A 25082-nucleotide genomic window follows, 5' to 3' on the forward strand; every position below is an offset into this window, starting at 1 on the left:
AATTGGTACAAAATCCACCAAAGAAGAAATAGGCTTCTATAGCAATTTGCCCAGGGACCATTTGGCTCCTGAGAGGCTAATTAATGCTAGCTCTGTGTTTTATAACTTCTGGGGTTCTGCATGTCATGTTTGGAGGAGGAAGGGGACAAATACACCCATGTGAAATGTTCAGACTCAGGATATTGCTCAAACTGGAAATCAAAGGACTATATGGTATGCTTTTCTGTCCTTATCAGTTGTTCAAATAAACACGCTGCTCCCTGTTTTTTCTAGTAGCTAACAAAGGTACACATTTAAGGAAAGGATGATTGAAAAGGTACCTGTCCATCAGATACCTGACGCAGAAGTTTATTAAGACAAACCCCCTAAGCAACAGAGCTCTACTCTGCAGTATGGCACGTAATACTCATAATGCTTTTTAGCGAAAGTTGTCTCTTCCCCACAGTGCTGGTGCTGGTCTTTGGCTGGGATTTTGGAGCTGCTTTCTCTGGATTCTTCTCAATGGTGGAGAGAATCTTTTTACCAGAGGAGTGATGGCTAGCCATGTCTGTGTTAACTGCACGTGCAGGGCAGTCGGAGCAGGCCAGGAGATCACATTTCAGTTTTACTTGCTTTGTCCACTTACTGTTCCTTGAATTTGAGTGAGCCTATTCCCTAGACCAGCCGTCCTCCCTGTGTTTGTGCTGCAGAGTGCTCTGAAGGAAAGCTGTCCCACTAACCTCTGCTCTTTGGACTCTTGCTCCAGGAAGTGTAAAATTGTCCTGTTCCCTGTTTCACAAGGAAGATGCCAGCATGTCATTGCCCTGTTAGCAGTGTCTGTGTAAGCTTCTTGTGGGAACAGACAATCTCTCTTCCTGCTCATCTAAGTGACCTTTGTAACCTGCTGCCTGCATCCCCTCTTGGCTCTTGAGATCAGTGCTGGAGACGGGTGTTTTTCACTATCAGCTGCTCCGGGAACGCACCTAAAAGACCAGACTCTCACCTTCCAACACATCCTGTTGTTTGGGAAAGAAGAACGTTCTCAGAAATTTTGCAGCTACTTTTTCTCTGGTTCTGGTGGAGAAGATTGGTGCAATAGGATGCCGTAGGATGATGACACCAACGTATGTGGTGGAGTCAACATGCTGGAGGGAAGGGGTGCCATCCAGAGGGACCTTGACATGCTAGAGAGGTGACTGCCAACATCATGCAACATCATGAAGTTCAACAAGGACAAGTGTAAGGTCGTGCACCTGGGTCGTGGCAATCTTGGGCACAGCTACAGGTTGGGTAGAAAAGTGATTCAGAGCAGCTCTGCAGAGAAGGGCTTGGGGGTTTTGGTCAATGAGAAAATGAACATGAGCCGGCTTCAGTGTGCGCTTGCAGCCCAGAAAGCCAACCGTATCCTGGTGCGTGACCAGCAGGTCGAAGGAGGTGATCCTGCCCTTCTACTCTGCTCTTGCGAGACCTCACCTGGAGTATTGTGTGCAGTTCTGGTGTCCTCAACATAAAAAGGACATGGAACCGTTGGAACAAGTCCAGAGGAGGGCCATGAGGATGATCAGGGCTGGAGCACCTCCCATATGAAGATAGGCTGAGAAAGTTGGAGCTGTTCAGCCTGGAGAAGGCTGAAGATGGACTCTTCATTAGGGCCTGTAGTGATATAGGACAAGGGGTAATGGCTTCAAACTTAAACAGGGGAGATTTAGATTAGACATATGGAAGAAATTCTCTAAAATGAGGATGGTGAGGCACTGGAGCAGGTTGCCCAGAGAAGCTGTGGCTGCCCCATCCCTGGCAGTGTTCAAAGCCAGGTTGGACAGAGCCTTGGGTGACATGGTTTAGTGTGAGGTGTCCCTGCCCATGGCAGGGGGGTTGGAACTAGATGATCTTAAGGCCCTTTCCAACCTGAAGCATTCTATGATTTTATGATTCTGTGCCATTGCTCTCTAGACATGAAACGACCAGCAGTGTGCACAAAGCTTTCTTGTGTGATGAAGCAGTCAAGGACTTCTGCTGTCAGAGGGAGCAGCATCTCTGCTGTCACCAAATTAAATTTTAGCAGCCCAGACCTTGGACGAAAGAGTGACTGTCATCTGTAAAGCCTCAGGACCCTCAGTTCCCACCCCTAGTGGTGAGCTGATGTGGGGTGAGCAAGTTTGGTCTTGGTGTAGTTGTCGTCAAGGTTTCCAAGGTCATCTTCCTAACCTTTTACCTCCATGTAGCGGAGCTATCGGCAAGATAACCTGGATGTTTGCCTTCTGTGGATCCCCAGGCAGTGTGAGCAGTATTGATTCCAGCCTGGTTTGTGACTCGGCACCGCTGTTAAATAAACAGTAGGGGCAGCCCTTTGTTAGTCCTGCTGGCTACAGACCACGGTAAGGAATTTCCAGGCCATGGCCTTGTATCTTGCTTTACTGAGGTAAAACAGGCTCCCTGGTTCTGCCTACACAGAAGTTGAGACATAAATAAATTCAGTACCCTGCAAGTCACGCAGGTGGCTGCTGTGGACACTGAGGATGTGGGTGAACCTTTTCTGAGGCTGTAATTTCAGTTTCCCATATCCGCTTCAAAAAGTTGGAGCACTTCATGTTACAAAGAGGAAACCCACCGTGATCAGTGGCTGGGAGCAGAGTGGAATGCAGGAATGAAACAATATGCCATGACATTATTAGTGTGTGAAAACGTCTGTGCTGAATAAATAGAGATTCCCAATGGACTCTGGATCTGCTTGACCTGCCCTCCTCATGTTTGCATCTCTGTTCTTGGTGGCACATCACTTTTTGTGTCTTTTTTAATTAGTCTTTTTGCTGGGCTTCCAAGTGTTTGGGTGCCTGCTACAGAAACTTCGGGATAAGATGCCTGGTGTTGGTGAATATGGGCTGTCTTTGAGATCTCTATGTGAGAGGACCTTAAAGGGGAGAGAAAAACAAACTGCAAGAGGAAGGCAGAGAAGCACAGGGGAGCAGTGCAAAAGGGAGAAGCAGAAAAAGGACGGAAAAGGGCTTCCTCAAAAAAGTTGATCTCTTGGGGTCTTTGTTGCTGGTCAGCACTGAAGGGAGAACCAGTTGGGAGTATCTGGTGGCCTTCGAGGGCATCCCGTTGGTAACTGTTGTTACTCTGCTTTATGCCATACAACAGTCCGCCTGGATCAAGGGGTCACTTAGACTCATGTGCTTTGGGGTTGTGCCCCTACACTGAGGAAGGAGGGCACAATAGTCAGGGCCTTTGCAGGCTGAGTTAGCAGAATATGCTTTATGCACGTGTGTGCTTGGTTATCAGGACTGAGTAGGGCTTTTGTACAGGGCACAGAGTGGAGAGATGCTATCTAGTCTAGCTGCTTGCTATGAGCAACAGCGATCTTCTGCCCTTGTGGAGTTGCCTTTAAATCCATGGCAGCCCTCCCAGTCAGACTGCCAATTTGGCTCTCTGCAGACCCAGGAACAGTGCGCTGTAATTCAGCCTCAAGATTTGTGCGTACATCCTTCTTCCCTAGCAACAGCTACAGAAAAGCAATCAACCTAACTAGGTTGGAATCAGAGGTGTTAAACGCAGGAAGTTGCCGATGTTGTCCATCTGCAAATGAGCAAAGGGAAGGGTCCATTCCCTGAACATCAGTGTTCCCTCATAGGAGCTACCTGCAGAGTCTGGGAACAGGAAGCATAGTGACCGTGTTGTCTTAGAGCATATGCTATGCGATGACCCTGGCCCCAGCACAAGCACATCCTGTGGTAGTAGGGGCTAGGGTTGATGATGTGCTGTTTGAAGGTTTCTATTGCAAGGGTTGCCTGCCATGTTGCTCGCATGTTCTGTGGCCTGTAAGAAGGCAACCTTCGCCCCCTTGATCTTTGTGACGTCAACCACCAGTCCTCTTGCACTTGCAAGTAAATGGTCTTTCTCCTTGGCCGGTTATCCTCCTCTTGCTGCTAGAGAAACCTTCTTCCCCTTTCAGCATTGTTTGATGATTGGTGGTGTGCCCATGTGGCTCCAGCTGCTACTGTGCTTCTGTGAGCATGAAAGGGATTGATTTTTTTGCCATGGGAAGGGACATTTTGAAGGAGTACAATACAAAATAAAGCTGAAAGTAGTAGTGGCATTCAGCAATGTTGAGGAAAGCAACAGAAAGCAGGGCAGGTATTGGGGAAAGAGAAATGGCACAGGAGCAAGAGAGGCCTCAGCACAAGGTAAAGGGTTCACAAAGAACTGGGAACTGATGGTTAATGTCAGACACAAAAGTACTTTATGTAACAAAAGCACAAAGGGTACTACTTAGTCCTTTGTTTAGCATGAGGTACTCCAAGTATTCCATAAATTTGTGTCAGTTGAGTCTCCTCATGCTTAGGACATGCTGGAGAACTTTGCGGAGATGCAGTCTGCCTATTGCTTTGGGTGCTTGTGTGTTTAGAGCGATATTCTGAAGTGGATTTTCCTATATGGTTTCGTCAAATGGAAACTGGCTTGTACACACCAAACCCATCTTCTGATCCATGTCACAGAAGCAATAGGGTATTCCCTTCAAAAGTAGACTGGTGCTGTGGATTAATGTGCTATTTTAGATCAACTGGGCCTGTATCTTCCCTTGTGACTTTGATGCTGGCTGTGACTATGGCTCACTGGTGTCCCTTGCTGCTTTTTCTAGCGTCTCATGATAGGGCAGGTGCTGGAGGTCTTGATGTCTTAATTTCTCTGAAAGAAGCTATTTTTGTGGCTCATGTGCCCGTGATTACAGAAATACTGTCCCGAGAGTGACCCCCTCAGTTATTTGGATGTGTCCTTGTGAGTTTTGTTTTCCTGGCTCATATTAAGGAGCCAGCTTGTATCTGCAGGATGTCTGCATGGATCTGCTCAGAGAAGCACATCAGACAGCTCTAGTGCTGAGGAGGGTATGTGTGCAACTCTGTGTCTGTAATTACAAATGGGTTATACCTAGCTGCATGCTGTCTTATCAGCACACAGGTTGTATATGGTCAGTTTGACACCCAGGTACTAACACAAGCCATAAACCAGCCTAATTTGGGCATTGAGTAATGTAACAGAAGGGAAGATTGCCAGAGACAAAACTGATTTCATTCACAGTGCATGTTTCGGACAAACTTTTACTGACATGCTTATTCTGGAATTTAATCCATTTTAAAAGGGGGATTATCTAATTCACAAAAGGTAGATAAATTGTCTAACAAAGAATTGTCATGTGAACTCAATGGCTTTTAAACTAGGATATAAGAATAAATTTGATATGCTGTCACTTCTTTGACAGATGCACTTCTTTTAAGCAAACCCAAACTTGATTTTAGTTAGTGTATGCATTTTCTATTATGTTTTTCATAATCAGAGAGGATATATAGCATTTGATTTCTCTCTAAGGTTTTGGATGCTTCTGTTGTCTTGCTTTGGGGTAGTTTACAATGATAAAGAAACTATTGTTTGGTAGTAGAGGAGGAGCTGGCAACAGTGAAAGAATTTCCTCTTTTTTGTGAATTTGACGTGGCAACGAGGAGAGGATTCTTGAGTTCAAACTAGCTATTTCCTTGTCTTTAGTTTTCTACTGAAGACCGAAATGAAATCACAGCTGCATGGGAAACATTTTAATCAGTAGGGACAAAAGTATTTCAGGACGGGATAGAAGACGTGGGTGGGTTTCCTCAGTTGAAAGCCACCTAGCAGCTTGTTTTAAAATTGTGTAAGATTGACCTGAAGTCTTGCTGATTTCCACAGTGCAACAGTGATGTTTCCACAGTGCAACAGTGATGCAGTGCAAGGTCTTCAAAGGGTCAGTCTGTGATTGAGGTAATTGAGGCACATAGATTTTTAGCTTGAAAAGCCTATAATTTTTTTTAAATACTTCCACCTTGTGGCAAGTTGCAGGCTCAGGTGATTTGCACTGTATGAAAGTAGTAATAACCTGCTCACTTGATATCGGTGTGTGCACTGAGATATTTGTGGTGTAGTTTTGTATTGCTGAGTCCCCCAACTATTTGTTATCTACCCTGTGAATAGAGGTGTCAAAGTGTAGGTAATGCCAGTTGGAAAAATACTTGGAGGGTATGGCTGAGTGATGAGTAGTCTCGTAGTAGGGAGTACCTGGAAGGAAGACAGAGTCCTTCCAAGTCGGAGGAGAGAGAAGTTTCAAGTTTATATACAGAGATATGTATTCTCTTTCTCCACCCCTACCCCGACTTCTGCTGTTTTGATGAGTATGTTAAGAAGTCGAGCTTAACACAAAATCTAAAATAACTGGGGGTAGATAACAGGTATCTTTCTAGAGCAGGAAACTGAAATACTGTCAGCTTCAGAATACAAGTTTTCTTCCCAGTTTTGTGGATATAAACCCTGTCTTAAACTGCTTTGTTTTCTCTTTATTTTTTAATGAAAGTTTATGACAATTAGAAGAAACTTCCTTGACGCAGTTCTGCTTTTCTTGTCTATCAGACCCATCTCTTTCCACACAAATAACCTACACCTTTGATAAGCTGTATCCTGTCCTTGAAAATAAATCTTCAGATGATTTGCATAAGATCAGGGGCATGAGGTTGTTGGAGTAGAATAAATAAGTTAGCAGTTATAGGGCCTGAGTCTTCAGGGCAAGGGGGTGATGGTTATTAGGAAAGAGAATAAGGAAGAGATAAGTAGTTTCTTGTTGCCTGAGGGGTTTATATGGCCTGAGCTGCTGCTATGGCTGCTGACTTAAGTTTTTGTTGAGCTATGGTGTATCCTGCAGTTGGGGTGGTGGATTTGCTTTGTTTTTAAGAGCTAGCCTACAAGGTGTCTTGAGGAGTTTTGGAGGGCTAGCCTATTAGAAATACTTAAAGGGGGCAGGTTTTAAGTATGAGTCTGAAATGTTGCATTTAAGCAGAACGATAAAAAGATGATGCTGAGGAGTTTGCTTTCTGGGTTGGTTGTTTTTTGGTTTTTTTTTAAGCACCTTTTTGAAACTGAGGAAATATTCTTCAGCATACATGTGTAACTCTTAGGTTTGTATGGTTGAATGAGTGGCATGATGTACTTGTTGCAGTGCTCATGGAGCTAGGACTCATAAAGCAGACTTTCCAGTAGAACATATTTTCTGGTAATGCTTCCTCAGAGATCATGCTGCTTATTTTTTTTTTTAGATATAAAGGAATAAATATAGCACAACTCAGGTGCTAAGAATAACCACTTGCATGACGTCTACATTTTTTTCTTTAAAAGAGACCTTTGGATATTTATCAAGATGCTTCATATCTGCTCAGAATCATTTTGGCTGCAATCATTTTGAGAGAGAGACGAGTCAGCTGATCTTAGAAAATAGCTTCTTGCTTTAAGAGTGCAGTGTGGGAATAGAGCAGATGCCGAGGAAGAGACTTGATGTGGATAATGGAATGAGAAGTTGGTTTAATTACTGCAGCTGTAGAAGCTGGGCATTTACAATCTCAGAGACTAGAAGACTGCTCAGCTCTTATCTTTATGGGGAAAAAAAGATATGAAATACCTCGGTCAAAACCTAAGATATATAATGAATCTCACTGAAAAGATGGTCCTTTGATAGGAAAGCTGCTTGTGCTGAATGGCTTCAGTTACAGTCCAGGATATAGTAATTCTGGCATCCTTTCAAGTGTGAGATGAGGGAATGAATAATCTTCCAAAGGTCTCTAATCATAGAAGCTGATATTTTCGTAGCAGGAAAATAATTTACTTGAAAAGGATTTTGAAGTAATTCTCAAATTGCAGATGATCTGCTGTGGACACGATTCCCTGTACATAGTTGGCCACTTGGTTACATTCCAAATAGTCCTTTGAGATCTGTGATGTGAGGATGAACTGCTGAATCAGTTAGACTATTGCTTCAGTGCTCTGTCATGCAGAACTTCACAATTTATTAATTCAGTGCCGCACTCATAGAAACATAGAATGGTTAGGTTGGAAAGGACCTTTAGATTATTTAGTTCCAACCCCCCTGCCATGGGCAGCTGTATCACACAAGGCTTCGTCCAACCAGGTCTTGAACACTGCAACCTATTCCAGTGCCTCACCACCCTAACAGGAAAGAACTTCCTCCTTATATCCAATCTAAACTTCCCCTGTTTAAGTTTTAACCCATTACCCCTTGTCCTATCACTACAGTCCCTAATGAAGAGTCCCTCCCCAGCATCCCTATAGGCCCCCTTCAGATACTGGAAGGCTGCTATGAGGTCTCCACGCAGCCTTCTCTTCTTCAGGCTGAACAGCTCCAACTTTCTCAGCCTGTCTTCATACGGGAGGTGCTCCAGTCCCCTGATCATCCTCGTGGCCCTTCTCTGGACTTGTTCCAACAGTTCCATGTCCTTTTTTATGTTGAGGACACCAGAACTGCACACAATACTCCAAGTGAGGTCTCAGAAGAGCAGCGTAAAGGGGCAGGATCACCTCCTTCAACCATCTGGTCATGCTCCTTTTGATGCAGCCCCGGATATGGTTGGCTTTCTGGGCGGTGAGCACACGCTGAAGCCGGCTCATGTTCATTTTCTCATCAACCAACACCCCCAAGTCCTTCTCCGCAGGGCTGCTCTGAATCTCTTCTTTGCCCAACCTGTAGCTGTGCCTGGCATTGCTCCGACCCAGGTGTAGGACCTGGCACTTGGTATGGTTAAACTTCATGAGGTTGGCATCAGCCCACCTCACAAGCGTGTCAAGGTCCCTCTAGATGGCATTCCTTCCCTCCAGGGTATCAACCGAACCACACAGCTTGGTGTCATCAGCAAACTTGCTGAGGGCGCACTCAATCCCACTGTCTATGTCAGCGACGAAGATGTTAAACAAGACCGGTCCCAACACCGATCCCTGAGGGACACCACTCGTTACTGGTCTCCAGCCGGACATTGAGCCATTGACCACAACTCTTTGTGCCAGTTCTTTATCTACCAAGTGGTCCATCTGTCAAATTGATGTCTCTCCAATTTGGAGACAAGGATGTTGTGTGGGACAGTGTCGAATGCTTTGCACAAGTCCAGGTAGATGACATCAGCTGCTCTACCCTTGTCCATCAGTTCCGTAGCCCCATCGTAGAAGGCCACCAGATTGGTCAGGCAGGATTTCCCCTTAGTGAAGCCATGCTGGCTGTCACCAAGCACCTTGTTGTTTTTCATGTGCCTTAGCATGCCATCCAGGAGAATCTGCTCCAAGATTTTGCCAGGCGCAGAGGTGAGACTGACTGGTCTGTAATTCCCCGGGTCATCCATTTTCCCCTTCTTGAAAATGGGGGTTATATTTCCCTTTTTCCAGTCGTCGGGAACTTCACTGACTGCAATGATTCCTCAAATATGATGGCCAGCGGCTTCGCAACTTCATTTGCCAGCTCCTTCAGGACCCGCGGATGGATCTCATCAGGTCCCATGGACCTGCGCACGTTCAGGTTCTTAAGATGGTCTCGAACCAGATCCTCTCCTACAGTGGTCCAAGGTCTTCATTCTCACAGTCCCTGTGTCTGCCTTCCAAGACTTGGGTGGTTTGGTCAGAGCCTTTGGCAGTGAAGACCGAGGCAAAGAAGTCATTCAGAACCTCAGCCTTCTCCAAATCCTGTGTAGTTAGTTCTCTCGAGAGCTTCCTGAGGGGACCTACGTTGTCCCTAGTCTGTTTCTTTATTTGCTATGTACCTGTAGAATCCCTTCCTGTTATCCTTAGCATCCCTAGCCAAGTTTAATTCTACCTGGTCCCTAGCTTCCCAGACAACATCCCTGTACTCTTCCCAGGCCGCCTGTCCTTGCTTCCACATTTTAGTAGCCTCTTTTTTCAGCTGAATTTTCCTCAGTAGCTCTTTATTCATCCAAGGAGGTCTCCTGGCCCTCCTGCTGCAGTTACTTCTGGTTGGGATGCAACACTCCTGAGCTTGTAGCAGGTGATCCTTGAATATCAACCAACAGTCTTGGGCCCCCCTGCCCTCTAGGGCTATATCCCATGGAACCTTCCAAAGCAGGTTCCTGAAGAGGCCAAAGTCTGCTCTTTTGAAGTCCAGGGCAGTGAGCTTGCTGCACGCTCTTCTCACTGTCCTGAGGATCTCAAATTCGAGCATCTCATGATCACTGCATCCAAGGCTGCCCTGGAGCATCACATTTCCAACGAGCCCTTCCCTGTTGGTGAGCACGAGGTCAAGCATGGCACCTCTCCTTGTCGGCTCCTCTATTACTTGCAGAAGGAAGTTGTCTTCCACACAGTCAAGGAACCTCCTGGATTGCTTGTGCCTGGCCGTACCGTCCTTCCAACAGATGTCAGGGTGGTTGAAGTCACCCATGAGAACAAGGACCTGTGAGTGTGAGGCTTTTCCTATCTGTCTATGGAGTGCTTCATCCGCAGGTTCTCCTTAATCAGGCAGTCTGTAACAGATCCCTACAGTAATGTCTCCCATAGCTGTTCTCCCTTTAACCCTGACCCACAAACTCTCTGTGGACTGCTCACCTGTCCCCAGACAGAGTTCCGTACTCTCCAGCCTATCCCTAACATAATGGGCAACTCCCCCACCCCACCTGCCAGGCCTGTCTTTTCTAAAGAGCCTGTAACCTTCCATTCCAACACTGCAGTCATAGGAGCCATCCCACCATGTGTCTGTGATGCCTATTATATCATACCCCCGTAGACGTGCACACATCTCTACTTCCTCTTGTTTGTTCCCCATGCTACGGGCATTTGTATAGAGGCATCTGAGCCAAGCTCCAACTGAAGCTGGCTCATTGGCTGGAGCAGCTGGAATACATCTACATTGCTCCGAGCAACTGACAGGTTCTGGCAACTGACTGGGTGTGTTGGGATGGAATGATGCCCCCCTTCCCCAGCACATCTAGTTTAAAGCCTCCTTGACCAGTCTGGCAAGCCTCCTATCAAAACTGCTCTTTCCCTTCCTTATCATCAGAAGAATCTCCTTTATATACATTTATGCACACCTTACAGTATTCCGAAACATTAAATTAGCCTAAACAAGCGTGTGCTACCCGCAGTCTGGTGCTGTCAGAAGTGGGTTGTGTAATGCGGGGGGGGGAAAAGGGTCAGGATTCTTGGTTTCTCACAGGTTGTGCAGCTGATTTATGACAGTTGGAGTGTTCCTGCAGACTCTTTTTGCAGGCCACCAAGCATTTGAGGGCCGTGACTGCATTTCCCCGCTCAGCTGTAGCCTGCCCTTCTCCACCTATGAGACAGGAGCACATTGCTTTTCCTGCCCAGTGGTGTTGCTGCAGCGGCTTCTCCCTTTGAACTTAGTAACAGGTCAGATGTAAATTGCAGTTTAGACATAAAAATAGCCAGCACCTGCTGCAGTCATGCTGGGCTGGAGAGAGCCTGTGCCAGCCCTGGGCTGGCATGACCCAGAGTGGTCTGGTGAGGTTTTCTCTCCTTGGTACACGTGGAGCAGCCTCTGGGAGGAGTATGGACAGCACCTTGTCAGGATTGTTGGCTGGACTGCTGCAAAATTAATAAAACTCTAGTGCTGTATTACCCTTTGATCACAAGTATATTTTGTCTCAGCCTGTGCTCTTCTATTTGACTTTTTTTCTCTGCTTTTAATCTCTAACATAGCAATTTCCTCTCTTGCTATGTTTGACCAAGACCAAGTTAGGACAGTGTAAAGATAATTCATCTTCTTAGGAATTACATCATTATTTTAGATTAGAACTAGCTCAAGCTTCATCAGGCTTCTGGAAATCTGTTATTCATGTATATTTCTGATTAAAAAATGCTGTTAAGGTGGTATTAAACTTTTCTTGAAGAAAGACATTAGTTCAAAGGTTCAGTGCACAGGTGCTCCTGGAGAAGATAAACTGGGCCTTTCTGCCTCGGCTGTTAGCTCTGTTGAAGATTGTATTTTATTTCTATGATTTTACTGTTAGCCATTTTACCTTTGAAAGGAGTATGCATATCTAGGGTATGAGTATGCATATTTATGGTGTTTGTTTTGAGATCCTGCAGAGCTGGTGCATCCAAAATTATTGCTTCATTCACCATGAAATGGTTTCACCAATAACAAAGAATTATTTTTTTTCTCGAGATATAGGCGTATTTAACTGTCCTTCCCTTGTTTGCGTTACTCAATGAGCTGTGATAGCAAACGGGGCTAGTTTCACTGTTGTCCAGATTTTATCTGCAGCTGTTCAGAATTTTAAAGCTTTCTTTAAAAGGCTTTTACTTTCTTAATGCAGAATGCTGAGGGTTTTGGACAGGAAGTAAACTTAATTAGTTCAAGTGCTTTATGATACTTTATTTCTAAATCGCTATTCATGTTCATTAAAGTTCTTAACTAGATTGCTAGATCCTTTTAATTTCATTTGTATTTGAATTATGAATAGTGAATAAACAGAAGTGTGTGTAGTTAGTTTAGTCTAACCAGGGGCAGTAAGTTAACTAGTGAGGAGGAGGATCACATGTTTGTGCCCAGTGCCAGCAAGTGGCTGTCTCCCGGGATTTGCTGGTGCTAGCACTGACAGCAGTAGGTGCTTTGCGAACAGTTTAGAAGCTTGAAGGATATCCAGCATCAAGGCAAAGGATGTAGTAGACAACAGTGAGGCACATGAGGGACAGCGTTGGAGAATATTTTTAGCCAAGCCTGTTTGCTCATGACGCTGTTGGCAGTCTCATGCTAAAAAAGGCTTAATGTGGATAGGGAAGCAGTGTGGAAGGAAGTGGGGGAGCTCAGGGGGAAGACATAGGTCTGGTGTGCTGGACACATACAGGTTGCAGGGAATTTGAATCCTGATGTGACTAACACTTCACCTACAAGTTTTCGGTTTGGAACTTTGCAGATTCAAGACCGGTAAAGGAAAGGTACTTCTGCCAAAGACTAGCTGCAGTTCTCAAATCCCTTGAGGTAACTCCTTCCGGTTAACTTCATCTGTGAATTCCCAGGAAAATTGTTAATTTGAAGTAACTGTAAAGCCTGCTTGTGGAAGATCAGAGCATGACAATTAATGATCAATTGTCTCTCATTAGTGGGTAACTAAGAAGAATTGTGTTTGGGGATTATTTTTCTTTGCCCCTGAGTGAAGGCCGTTTAAAAACCTACAGCTCTAAAAACTGTCTATAAATCTGTTGTACACCAAAGAAAACACCAGAGCAATGGGAGAAAAACTCGTGAAGCCCCAGCTGTGCAGTGGAGGCTTCCCCAGAGTGTAGTTCAGGGACCCTCAGCCACAGGGTTTGGAGCTTAGCACAAGGTGGCAGAGGGTCACTGTAGTGAAAGGAATGTGCCTTTATGAAGGTCAGCCAGAGGATATCAGTGGAGGGTGTTTGCAACTGTTTTGTCTGCAAGTGAAGGAAGGGGGGAAATGAGGAAATTAATCTTATCCCTTACCCTGCAGATTATTCCTGTGTATGTTTTCCACACTAACTCCACAGCAGGTCTCTCTATAGTATTGTGGTGCTAGATACAGCAGCTGGCTATCCTTATTTTGGTGAAGGCAGTCCTTTATGTAGCTCTGTGGTAGGCAAAACTGTGTTCTGTTATTGCCATAAACATTTTATACTGGGCATATTCTAAGCAAAAGAATATTACAGTGTTTAAAAGAAAAGAAATATCCCTGGGATTACTCTGAACACGGCAGGCTTACGTTATGTATTGTGCTAGGAACAAAACAGGTTTATAAGTAATAGCCATTTAGAAAAATAATTTAGGCCCTTTTTTCAGAGCCTGCTCCTTCCCAGAAGCCAATTTATGCAATTTTTTATAAAGCACATTTAAGATTTATTCACAATTCAAATTTCATTAATAAACCCAAGTGAAACCCAAGCATTCTTAAACATGAAGAAATACAGAACCCTTGTCTGAGCCTACTCAACTTCCCCTCTTACTCATTTATGCTGTTTTTTTTTTTTTATTTAGGCATTTAATCAGGGATAAGTCATGGCAAAACCTTAGAGATAACTGCTCTCTAAGAAATTGCAGATAAATTACTAATTTGCTTGGGTATAAACCTGTCTGGACTGTAACCGGGGTAACATATCCCAGGACAGTGCACACTTGGTTCAAAGATGTTCTGCCTTAGTTGTTTAGGGCAGCTCTGGCTTTCACAGCTTATGTCATTTTAACTGGCCATGGTTTCCTTTTCTATAAGTCACATTTGAAGCTAGAAGTGAGATGAAAGCTTTCCGACTAAGCACCATAGTGCTACACAGACACCTGAATTAACTTGCTGAGGTCTTACGCTTTTTCTGGTCTCAAGTATGAGGAGAGTTATATCCTCTTTAACCAAGAATAATTCAATCTCCTTAACTAGGATCAGGATTGTTTAGCAGATCTTGCTGCAGTGATCTCAGAATTTGGTTGTTCCTTCAGATGTTAGCAACCACTGGCACCACAGAAAGGGCCATGTGCAGGTGCTTCAGCCACCAGAGTACACAGCTGGAAAATTCTGGTGGAGTTTGCTGTCTTTACTTAAAAACAAAATAAAAATAGAGAGTCATGGCAAGAACCCACCTTCATCAGGGGTATAAACCAACACACTGAGTTCTGAATTAAGGCAGCTAAGGTGCAGGCTATGAAGATGTTCCAGCTATGAAGCAGTGGTCCTTAGCAGAAGGCTGGGATGGACAAGAGGGGGCAGTAATGTTTTAGGCTGCCACAGCTGAACCTGATGGAGGATGTTTATCCTTCAGAGCCCTGGCTCCGCAGAAGGCTGTGTGCAGGGTTAGGTGTAACTGGTCTTCTGCCGTGCTCAAGCTCTCTTCTGATAAATAAACAGAAAATTTTACAGAGTCATGAGGTCACAGGTACATTCTTGCTCTTCATTCTTGCTTATTTGCTCCCCACCTTACAGAGGGAAGCTCAAAACTGAAGGGTTTGGTTGCAAAAGTGCTTTGTTGCTGCAGAAGTCTTGAAAAGGGAGAGAGACTGTCATTGGTCCATCTAGGTCAGCAGTCTGGCTTACAATGGATGTCTTACAAAAGGATTTGCAGTCAGCACAATGACTTGTATTTCCTCCGTCATATCCTCCTAATTTCCATTTCATTAATAATTCCAGTTCCTCTCTTTACAGTCTACTTATGCCACCTTTAATAGCCACAACAAGAAGGTTCACACTTCAGGCATGCATTATGGGGGTGTGGGGAAATGCTTCTGATTGTTTGTTGTGTACTCTTTATAATTTATTGGCATTCTTCTAGTTTTTCCTGCTATGAGTGAAGACTTATTTTTCTCAGTCAATCATTTCCAATTATCATTAGGGAAGCATTTAGTTTTTAGGGTCTCTAAGAGACAATAGCCACAGTAGTTGGGGGATGGTAGGAAGTAATTTCCTGAAGCTGTTATATTAATATCTCTTTGATTCCATAAAACATTGACAGAGGTTTATAATGAAATCAGTTTTACCATCTAAGGAGTAAGTTAACTTGTGATTAAAAACATATTATCAAGCTTTTTCCCTGAGTGCATTCCTTTATCAACATTGGGATATTATAATATGCAAGATGGTCTTTACAGAATGGACTGAGCTGTGGTTCAAGGAAATAATCAGAAGATTCAAAGATACTGATATTTTCTCTGGTGAGGAAGAAAACTGGCCAGAAAATGGTTTCAGTAATTTTAATAAATTATTTTTAAAAGGGGGGTGAAGGGGTGGAGAGAGGATTAAAAAACAGAATGAAGTGTTCCCCTTGTGAGATGATGCTGAAGGCAGAGTTGTATGTATCCACTTCTGAGTCTTGTGTGTCCTAAATGTTGGAGCACTGAGAATATTTTCAAAGCTGTGCTATCAAAGTAGCTAATGGAAACATGGGTTTGAAGGTTATCATATTGAGTTCAATGCAAGGCACTTACGCAAGAAAGAAACCACTTAAGTGTTCAAGTGTGTGCATATGCATTTATATTTAATTGACTTTTTTAATGGAAAAGTATGTCTGTATTTAAATGTGACTCCTTTTCCTCAGTGTACTACCTAAATCTGTTTGTTCAGTCTTAGAAGACATCAGAAAGCAGTTTGATACAATTTGAAGTTTCTAGTTCATGTTTATAAATATATTTGCATGTGTATATATATATATATATAATTTTTTTTTTTTTTTTAAATGAGGAAGATGAGGATCTTAATGAGAGCTTCTCTCTCTTTAGGGCTCAAGTACCTTTTATGCAGGCACCGGTGCAAAACCAGTGTCAGATCAAAACTTGCTCTTTTGGGTTAACACTGCTGTGCTTCAGTATTGAACTAGTATTTATTCTACCAGCTGTAGTCTTTCTGGAAACTTTGGCCTCACTTTTATCAGTTTTAGTAAAATGTTACAGGCAATGAAAAGGCAGACATCCCTTTGATAGTCCATAAAGGCAGTATTCCAGAATCCCTTCAAGACCAGTGAAAGTTCTTGTTCCTGGGAGCAGCTCAGTTTGAGTGATACAGTTTATTGAACGGTGGCATGCTCTGTTGCATCGGTTCTACAGACCTCTTTCTTGTGGGAAGTGGGAAGCGAGATGAGATACTGGTCATGCCTTGCTGATCTTTTTTAATGGACGGTTTTTGTTGCCATAGTTGTATGTGAGGATTTTAATGTAAAAAGAATGCCTAACATTATTATTTTAAATTAGGAGATACATATTTGCCTTTTAGGTATGCAGGAATGTTATGGTAACTATTTACACTTTCCTCTATAACTTACCTTCCATCCCTTGCCCTTTAACTCACAGACCTTCCTCCACCAGCACTGAGAACTGAATCAGCTGCTTTTGGTGATAGTTCAACAGACCCTTAAATGAATGTTTAGATGGGGCAGCTACAAAAATGGTGGGAGCTATAGGAAATGGGTAATGTGTCATAATGTCCTTTTCATAACAAGGGCCTTCTTAAGCATGTAGGTTTATTGTTACCAAAAGCCTATCCCAGAGCCTTGTTCTGATAGTCTCCAACCTAAACTTAGTTCTGGCCAGTTGATACCTGTTTGTTCTGGTAACAGCAACCTTTTTTTGGCTTAAATGGTTTATTTCCCTTCCTAGCAGTTAACTTTGCTGTCTTACAGTGAGCAATTACAACCCCTGTAAATCCCCCTGCATCCCTCTGCTGAGTGTGCCCATCACTGTGCATGCTGTCAGTGCTGGAAATTCTCATTCAGCCTCCTGTGTTTCTAATGCTTCATTTTTGGACATGGGCAGCCTCTCTTGCACAGTATTCCAGATGAGATCTGAGGAGTGCTTCTTACGTACTTCCCTGTACTTCCTGTCTCTGTTGGAAAGGTTTCTGTGGATACATCCCAGGATTGCATGTGTGCTTTTCGCAGCTGCATCTCAACAGTGACACACAGCTACTTTATGCTAGGATGGGCTAGTGCATCCAGGCCCTTCTGCTCCAGGCACTGGTCAGCCTCCCTCTACCTGGGGCTTGTTTATTTTATTTATGTGATTGTGCATTGAATGTTAGTGACTTTCATCCCACTCTTACGGCTCCAGTCTTGAAGGCTGTGGTGCCTGTTGTAGAATGACTCAATACACCCTTATGTTCAAATTGCTTCCCAGCTTTGCCATCGGCTGCCATAATTACTTTTTTCTATGCAAGCCATTAAGCAGTGAAAAATGAAGCAGAAGGCAGATCATTTGGTTTTGTTTAGTGTTTTCATTACGGATGTCCAAGATGTCTAGTTTTTCCTTCCTATGTTGTCTGCCATGGTTTCTTTTGGGCAGGATCTTTGCTGCTATGAGTTCCTCTGCTAGTTTCCAACTTCACATTTTCAGTGTGATACTACATGGAAAAGTATTAAATAATGTTTGTTGAAAAGCCAGGTAACCGAGACTTACTTATATTTATTTTGAGTAAACTCCCTGAAGCAAACATGTTGTGTCCTGATCTCTTTGTAGCTTCATGTTCTTATTTTTCTTTGTCAGTCTTTGGTGAAATTTTATGCACTTCAGGTGAGTTCTGTAGCCTTTCTTCTGTGCTAAATCAAACTGGCTCATAAAAATACTGGCACTAAATTCTTGAAATGAATCTACATCTTCCACATTTATAGAGGTAGTTCTGTATTTGTTTGAATGCAGTTGGCTTTTGAGTGTTGAGCAGTTGCATGTGTTTGGCTTTGCTGGACAATTTTGAAGACAGTTGCAAAAAGTGGTGTGTGTTTCTGAAATGCTTCCCAGTCATGTTTGCCTTCTCTCTAATGGCAGCAGTGGAAGATGGTACCCTTTGTTCCAAAAACCAGCAAATATGGTTGGACATAAAACTGGCCTTGGGCAGTGTGCCAGCCCAGATGGACTGGCTGCCAGTGTTGCCATTAACTGTATACAGACCTAAGGCTGAGCTAAATGGATAGCTAAATAGCTAGCTGAATAACTAACTAGCATTCCCTAGCATGGTTTGGTTTCAACAACATGTTTACACAAATTTGTCTGAAGTAGATTGGAATTGAGCAGTTTTGGAATGGTATGATAATCAGGGTAAATATGTACAGTATAAACATACCTAGTCTTTTTCTCTGTTCCTCTGATAGCACTTTCACAGATGTGTTTAACTGAATGATTCAGTACTGGTTACATCCCATGGCAGACACCTGCTGGGCATCCTAATAGACACATACATTTTCCTGTAGACCTGCTTGGCATCCTAATAAGCACATACATTTTCCTGTAGACCTTACATCCTGGTTAAAATAAGTTGTAAATGAAGTGATTTGTTGTGAGAAAAGCATTTTTTTTTTTTTTTTTTTTTTTTTCTTATGGCTTTAAACTTTACTAAAGGTAGTGGTGGATTAAAGAAATGCTTTATATTAGCTTTTGTGATACATTTGACTTGTTGAGCAGATGTTTAAAGACTGTTTTTCTTCAGTTTTTTATTTTTATGGATAAACAGGTTTGCAGCCTGGTAAATCTGAGTTTCTTTGTGGGTTTTCGTTTTTTGAAGTTTGGTTTGTAGATTTCATGGCATAAGGCTTGTGAAATTAGATAACATGCTTTAAACAAGCCACCTCTGGGTAAAGTACATTTCTAATTACTGACACTAAATTATGTGGAGAGAGAGCTTGTGTCTGAAGTAAATCTCCAGTTCAGCAATCTAAAATTAAATAATGATTAACTTAATTGCGTCAGGATCATTAAAAAACACTCTTAATATAAGGATTAATTGTGTGTGTTGAGAGTGAATAATTGCTTCTGCTTCATTTTCAAGAACTTACATAGAGACAAGGTTTGTAGGTAAAAGAAATACCTTTTGTTATGCTGATTAGTAAAGCTAGGAAAAGTAGGCTAGTTCTTGAGTATGGAAGCTCTTTCTCTCTTCTGAATAGAAGCTGCAATTTTACTGCTAAATATAAGTTGAGAACAGTTGCTTTTAATTTCATAGGTATGTGCCAGTTAGACCCTCTAAAAGCAATACTGGTTGGTACCTGTGGAGCAGAGTGTAGTATTAGTACATGGGAAGGACAATTAAACAGGGTTGGTTTTTTTTTTTTCCCCAAAGAAAAGTGAGAAATGGATAAATTTAATAAGAATTTTAGTTACTGATTTTGACCTGGGTTAGCAGCTGCATGTTGCTTGCATTGTGGTTTGCTTCTAAACAAAATACTTTTACCTTCATTCATTCAAGAATGTCTTTTTTGCTTCTAGGCAAATGAGAAAGCGAATCTCTTGAAACATAAACAGTAGTACTTCCCTGGAGGGAGGAGATAGGGATTCTCCTGTTGCTCTGAGTGTTTCCAGGTGCCAGAAGTGGTCCCCAGTGGTGGTGGTAAGAAAGAAATCTTCCCCCACATTTCTGTATTTGCGTTTTGTCTGTAGCAATAAGCTGCTTTTAGAAAAAAATGGGGGTGCAAATCCTGTTCTTTTCATAGAATTTAGGAGTTGCTGGGGGAGGCGTCAAAAGTCTCCCACTCTGAGAATTTTAATCTGGGGACAGAATCAGCACTTTAGCTTGTTGCTTCCTCTAGTGTTTGCTCCTGCTCTCTCGTGTATGCTGTATCTGTTGGTAATCATTGCACCAAAGATTTAACCACAAAAAACCCTGCAGATGACTCTAGAAATACTTAACTATCGTCTCGTCCCTTAAATGTAGAAGGAGAACTGTGGCCTTACAGCACTTTGAGGATTATCATTTAAAGAATTCTTAGAAATCTCTTGAATGCTGACTCTGGGATCATCTTAGGCTGTCTGTAGCCCAAAACACCCTTTAATTTTGTCCAGCAATCAGGCATGGAAATGTTAAGCTACAGGAGCAAAGTTCCTTTTTCTTTTCCTTTTTTTTTTTTTTCTGTAGTTTGTCCTGCAGTGACAGCAAAAGTGGAAAGCTGATGAGACCCCATCAACACAGCATTAGGACAAGGTTTTTCCAGGACAGGATCTTAAAATCCCAGAGTGGTTAATGTCAGATGTAGATATTTTAATGATCTCTGATACCCTGCCCCTTCTTGGGCTGTTAGTAGCTTTTTTTAATAGGAAAGTCATCCGATCTTGATGCTTTTGCAAAGACCCAGAGTTTTGATTTAGTATTCAATAGCGTTTCAAGGTCTATTATAGGGCAAGTAGACTCCAAGAAACTTTCATTTCTGTGAAATGTTTCTCAAAGCTCTGATTCACAGGGTAGTACACCCACCATCTGTGATCAGAGCACGTATTCTGACCTCATGCAAAGTTACATCCCTTTTGAATTCATACATTTTCCTGCTACAGGGGAAGTTAAAGCATTTATCCCAGATCGCATTAGGTGGGCAAATAACCACTCTGTGAACCCCATATATTCTTGGATCAAAGAGGGGTCTCCTCCTGGGTGTCCCTCAACCCCGAAAATTAGTTACTGCAGCAGAATCTGGGTAATGCTGACCAACTGCAGCTTTATTGGGTAGAGGGAGACCCAGCAGGCTGATTGCTGAATGTAGCCTTGTTACAGTGTCATGGTGATCAGCCACTTTCAAAACCAGTTCTGCCAAATGCTTGTGCCTGGGCTCATTGCCATTGGTGTGAGAGCAATGCCCCAGAATACACAAAAGCCTGTTTTTATGCGTTTGTTGGTTTGTGGCATATTTTGCAGTTTACACGGCTGCAATTTTTTGCCTTTTTTTGCATGTGAGGCCTGAAAAGGCCATCAGTGTGAGTGTTACTGAGAAGCTAAGATATGCTTGGGGGGCAGGTTTTTATGAATTATGTACAGCTCTTGAATTTTTAAGCTCTGCTTCTGTTTGGAGAAGAGAGAACCTGGGCTTCTCAGATCCAGCCCTGCAGGCTGCCAAGGCTGGTGCCTGTGCTCCTTTTGTAGTGGGTGGCTGCGTGTCTTGTCTCAGATTGCTAGAACCCGCAAAGAGGAATAATCTGGATATTAAATATTCTGAATGTGAAGTGGATGGCCATGCTGGAAGCTGCATGGGTTGAATAATCCCATGACTAATTCTTTCAGCCTTTACCTTCTTGATTGCTCAGATAAATCCTGAGATAGGTATTAATATGGATTACAGAAATTGCATAGAGAGCTTTTCAGTGTCCCAGTGCATGCTTCTTTTTGTGGAACAAATCCCCACTTGACGATCCAAAGCACAGCTGGTACCAGCAGGCACACAGGGGAAGGAGGTGAGGGACTGAATTACGGGAAAGCCAAATTATGGTAACATTTGCCATAGCAGCCGTCCCCTCCCGCTGGGGTTTACACATAGGCAGAGGACCTATGGGTATCATCTGCTGCTCCTGTCCTCATTGTGTGTCTTTGTGAGGGGATTTCTCTTACAAAATTTCTCAGACTTGCCGGTGTTACAATTTTTAACAATTTGGATGAAGATTTGGTTTTCATATAAACTTAGTTGAGGACCACAGAGAGATTAAAAGAAAACACCAACTAAACCCCAGAAAAACAAACCAAACAACAAAAAAACCCTAACCCAACAAAAAAACACTGATCTTTGCAAGGCGTCTGTGAACGTAAAGGTGCAGCAGGCAGGACCACAAAGCAGCTCACAAAAGCAGTCACAGCAGCCACAATTTAAAGTTTTCCATAGTTCAAGCAAGGAGAAATGTGAAGTACATTGGAAGCAGAATTACATTCTGCTTTCATAGTCGATTTACCAATGTGGAGTCTACAGTAACAGGCTGTTTCAAAGCCTGTAAAACAGAGGTCTCTTCTCTGGCAGACAGGTGTTCTGAAAAGCTGCTACCGGAGATAAAATCCCTGATGTTATTCTGGTGTGGTACAGTCTTTAAACTTGGTCAGGTTTGCACAACATGCAAAGGTAATGTTCTCTCCTATTTTGTTTTGTTTTGTTTTTTCAATAGATAGCATGCTGAGTTGAGAGACTATGAAAATCAGAAAGGAGTAGTTTTCCTTGGCAGTCTTAGGGAGCACTCAAGAAGATCTGGGTGTGTTAAGTGCATTATATCACGAAGCACTCTTTTGCAGAGCGGAAAAGTTTGTTCTAAATTCTTTCAGGACAGGGCAAATACTGTGTGTATGTCCTTCACTTGAGTATGTCTCCTCTAACTACTGAGTGTGTGGTAAGAGGCAGGCACCAGAAGACCAGCTCCTTGTGGCATTTATTTGGAAGAACCAAGCATGTCATCTGTATTTTGTGAAACACTGTTCTCTCACTCTTTGAAAGCACTCGGACTGCTTCACACTAAGCTTTACTCCCCAGAAAGCTTAGGGAAAGAGCAGCCTTGTTGGACAGTGCTGGCTGTGCTTCTGTCCAGAACCCAGTGCTGTTCAGCCCTGCAAGGGTGGTCTGTGCTCTGGGCCAGCAAAGGGACCACTTCTAACTTGGGAAACCAGCTGGTGAAAATCAAAGGCCAAGTACCTCTACGCTGGATATTCTAGTGATGTTTATTTTGAGAAGAAAAAATAAAACTAAAAGCTTCTTTATAAGAAGCTAGAATCATAGAATGGGCTGGGCTGGGCTGGACCTTGAAGATCATCTAGTTCCAACCCCCCTGCCATGGGCAGGGACACCTTCTACTGGACCAGGTTTCTCAAAGCCTCATGCAGCCTGAGGCACCCACTTTTCTGGGCGACCTGTTCCAGTGTCTCACCACCTTCATAGTGAAGAATTTCTTCCTAATATCTAATCTAAATCTCCCCTCTTCCAATTTAAAATCATTCCTCTCTTGTCCCTTTACCACATGGAAGTCCCCCTCAGCTTTCCTGTAGGTCCCCTTTAGGTACTGGAAGGCTTCTCTAAGGTCTTCCTGGAACCTTCCCTAGGCTGAACAGCCCCAGCCCTCTCAGCTCTTACTCTTTTCTAATTGTTTTGGAAATGTCACTGGTGCTGTGGAATAGTTGTTTTTACGTCATTTTTTAAGTTGTGAAGGCCACGAGTAGATGCTCTTTGTACTGGCTTTGTCAGCTTTAGCCTTGCTCAGTAAGAAATCATCTGGGTACTTGTGGTCTCTATTGCAAGATGGGAGCAAAAGACCTAAGCATCTCCTTGTGTGGTTCTTTTTCCTTAACTGAAGGTATATCAATGCCACTTGTTATTGTCATGTGTACGTCAGAAGGAAAACGTCTTCATTGTTTATGACCATGGGCCAGCGTGGTGTCCCAATGCTGGGACATTTGGTAACATAAACTTACAGCCCAGTTGTGTGTGCTGCTCTGCTAAGGCTGATCTTTGTGTCTACCACTACCGATTTCTCAGCTTTACTAGGTTAACTTCAGTAATGTCTAGCAGAATTATCTATTTGCTGAAAATGGTAAACGGATATTAAAAAACCCAACCAAACATAAATCCCCAAACAACCCCAAAAACCACTGCCAACCCGTGCAAAAGAAAATTTTGCATAAAATATATCTTATTACCACAGACCTGGAATGAGTAATAACTGTAAAAACAGTTACACAGACAAACCCCAGGGTAACACTGACCTTAAGCGTAAGTTAAGACCGAGCCCATAGCAGTGACTTGTGAGCAGTCAGTCAAACCAGGCATAGGATAAGCTCCCAGTTGCCTGAAAGTAATGAACTTAGTTAGAGAAAAATACTTCTTATTAATGGAGTGAAGTTTCAATTATTACAGGTGTTTACAAAATCTGGTTTATTATAATAAAGGTAAAAGGAATTTAAATAGAATGAATCAGGTGAAGTAGTTCATGTTAATGGGCTTGAAAGTGAACAGCACAAAGCACAGACAGCAGACTGAAGAGGCAGTTATACATTCCTGAGTAAATAGCACAAAGGTTCTTGTTATATGTCTTGACTGGAGAAATACTGATTCTTCTAGATTAGTTCTGGCAATTACACCAGTGTCCTTGTTTGTTTATTTTAAACGAAGGTAGCCTGGTTTGCTAGAATCATTGTCTAGAAGTGTGTCCTGTATTAACGCATTGTGTGGAACTGCAGGCACTTTTTAATATCCTTGAATATCTGATGTTTTTGGCATACTGGCAGATAAGAATGAATCATAACAACATAAATGGTGCTTCTCAAACCAATACTCTGCCTGACTGAGGAGCTTGTGAAGAGCAGTGACAAGCTAGAAGTGGTGACATCCAGAATTGGAGTATGGCACACAGGCTTTATTCAGCATGAGGCTTTGATACAATAAACACCTCTGTTTACTAATTAGATTCTGATTTTTCAGATGATGGGGAGCAGTTTTTGACTTGGCATTCAAACTGTTCTGAAATGCTGCAAGCTCCAAGGAAAATGGGTGCTCACTTTTATACTAGTAATTTCACATCTCTTTCAGTGCTTTATAACTGTGCCAGGTAGCAGAAAACATCTTTCCTGTGATGTTGTACATATTTGACAGAAGTGGGAATGATATAGTGGAATGTACAGAGATGTAGAAATTTCCATGCAGGCAGCTGGGAAATGTCCTGTGGTTGGGTTAGTATCAGTACTGTGGCACTTGTAGGACTGAAAAAGTACTCGCAACATCCGAACTTTTTAATGTCCTTTTTTCCAGTTCAGTCATAGCTAGCTTACATGAGACAATGATAAAAAGAGCAGAGAGCATCTGTGAAGACTCCTGTGCTTTTGCTGTTGGTTGTGGAGCAGCCCTCATGCAAAGTAGATGTCTGAATTTTGCTGGTGCAGGGCAGGCACACATTTCCAGTGGGGTAGTCATTTGAAGGATCCCTGCAGCCTTCACTAAAAGGATATTTAGGTCACCTCCCTCTCAAACACTGTGTTAAAAGGCTAGTGTCCAGAAGAAGCTGAACAAGTGAAACTGAATCATGACAATACTACCCTGTGCTGGTTTTCTAACCTTTGCTGGCGGCATCTTTCAGAGAC

General features: G+C 42.9%; 1 protein-coding gene across 5 annotated transcripts in view; it reads left to right on the forward strand.

The window, feature by feature from the left end:
- AGPAT3 (1-acylglycerol-3-phosphate O-acyltransferase 3) overlaps positions 1-25082 on the forward strand; it is a 92687-nt gene that overhangs the window by 25287 nt on the left and 42318 nt on the right. Inside the window, exons 2-4 of one of the 5 annotated variants that reach the window (XM_057405040.1) lie at positions 12717-12781; positions 16583-16699; positions 19484-19606. The exons of 1 other annotated variant lie outside the window; for it this stretch is intronic. The gene's annotated coding sequence lies outside the window, so the exon portion shown is untranslated. The remainder of the gene's footprint in view (positions 1-12716; positions 12782-16582; positions 16700-19483; positions 19607-25082) is intronic. 3 more of the 5 variants (XM_057405041.1, XM_057405043.1, XM_057405042.1) reach the window with 3 other exon arrangements.

This window comes from Pezoporus wallicus, unplaced genomic scaffold (genome assembly GCF_028554395.1).
Source record: "Pezoporus wallicus isolate ANWC-B61680 ecotype Strahan unplaced genomic scaffold, APGP_CSIRO_Pwel_v1 contig_1739, whole genome shotgun sequence".
NCBI lineage: Eukaryota > Metazoa > Chordata > Aves > Psittaciformes > Psittacidae > Pezoporus > Pezoporus wallicus.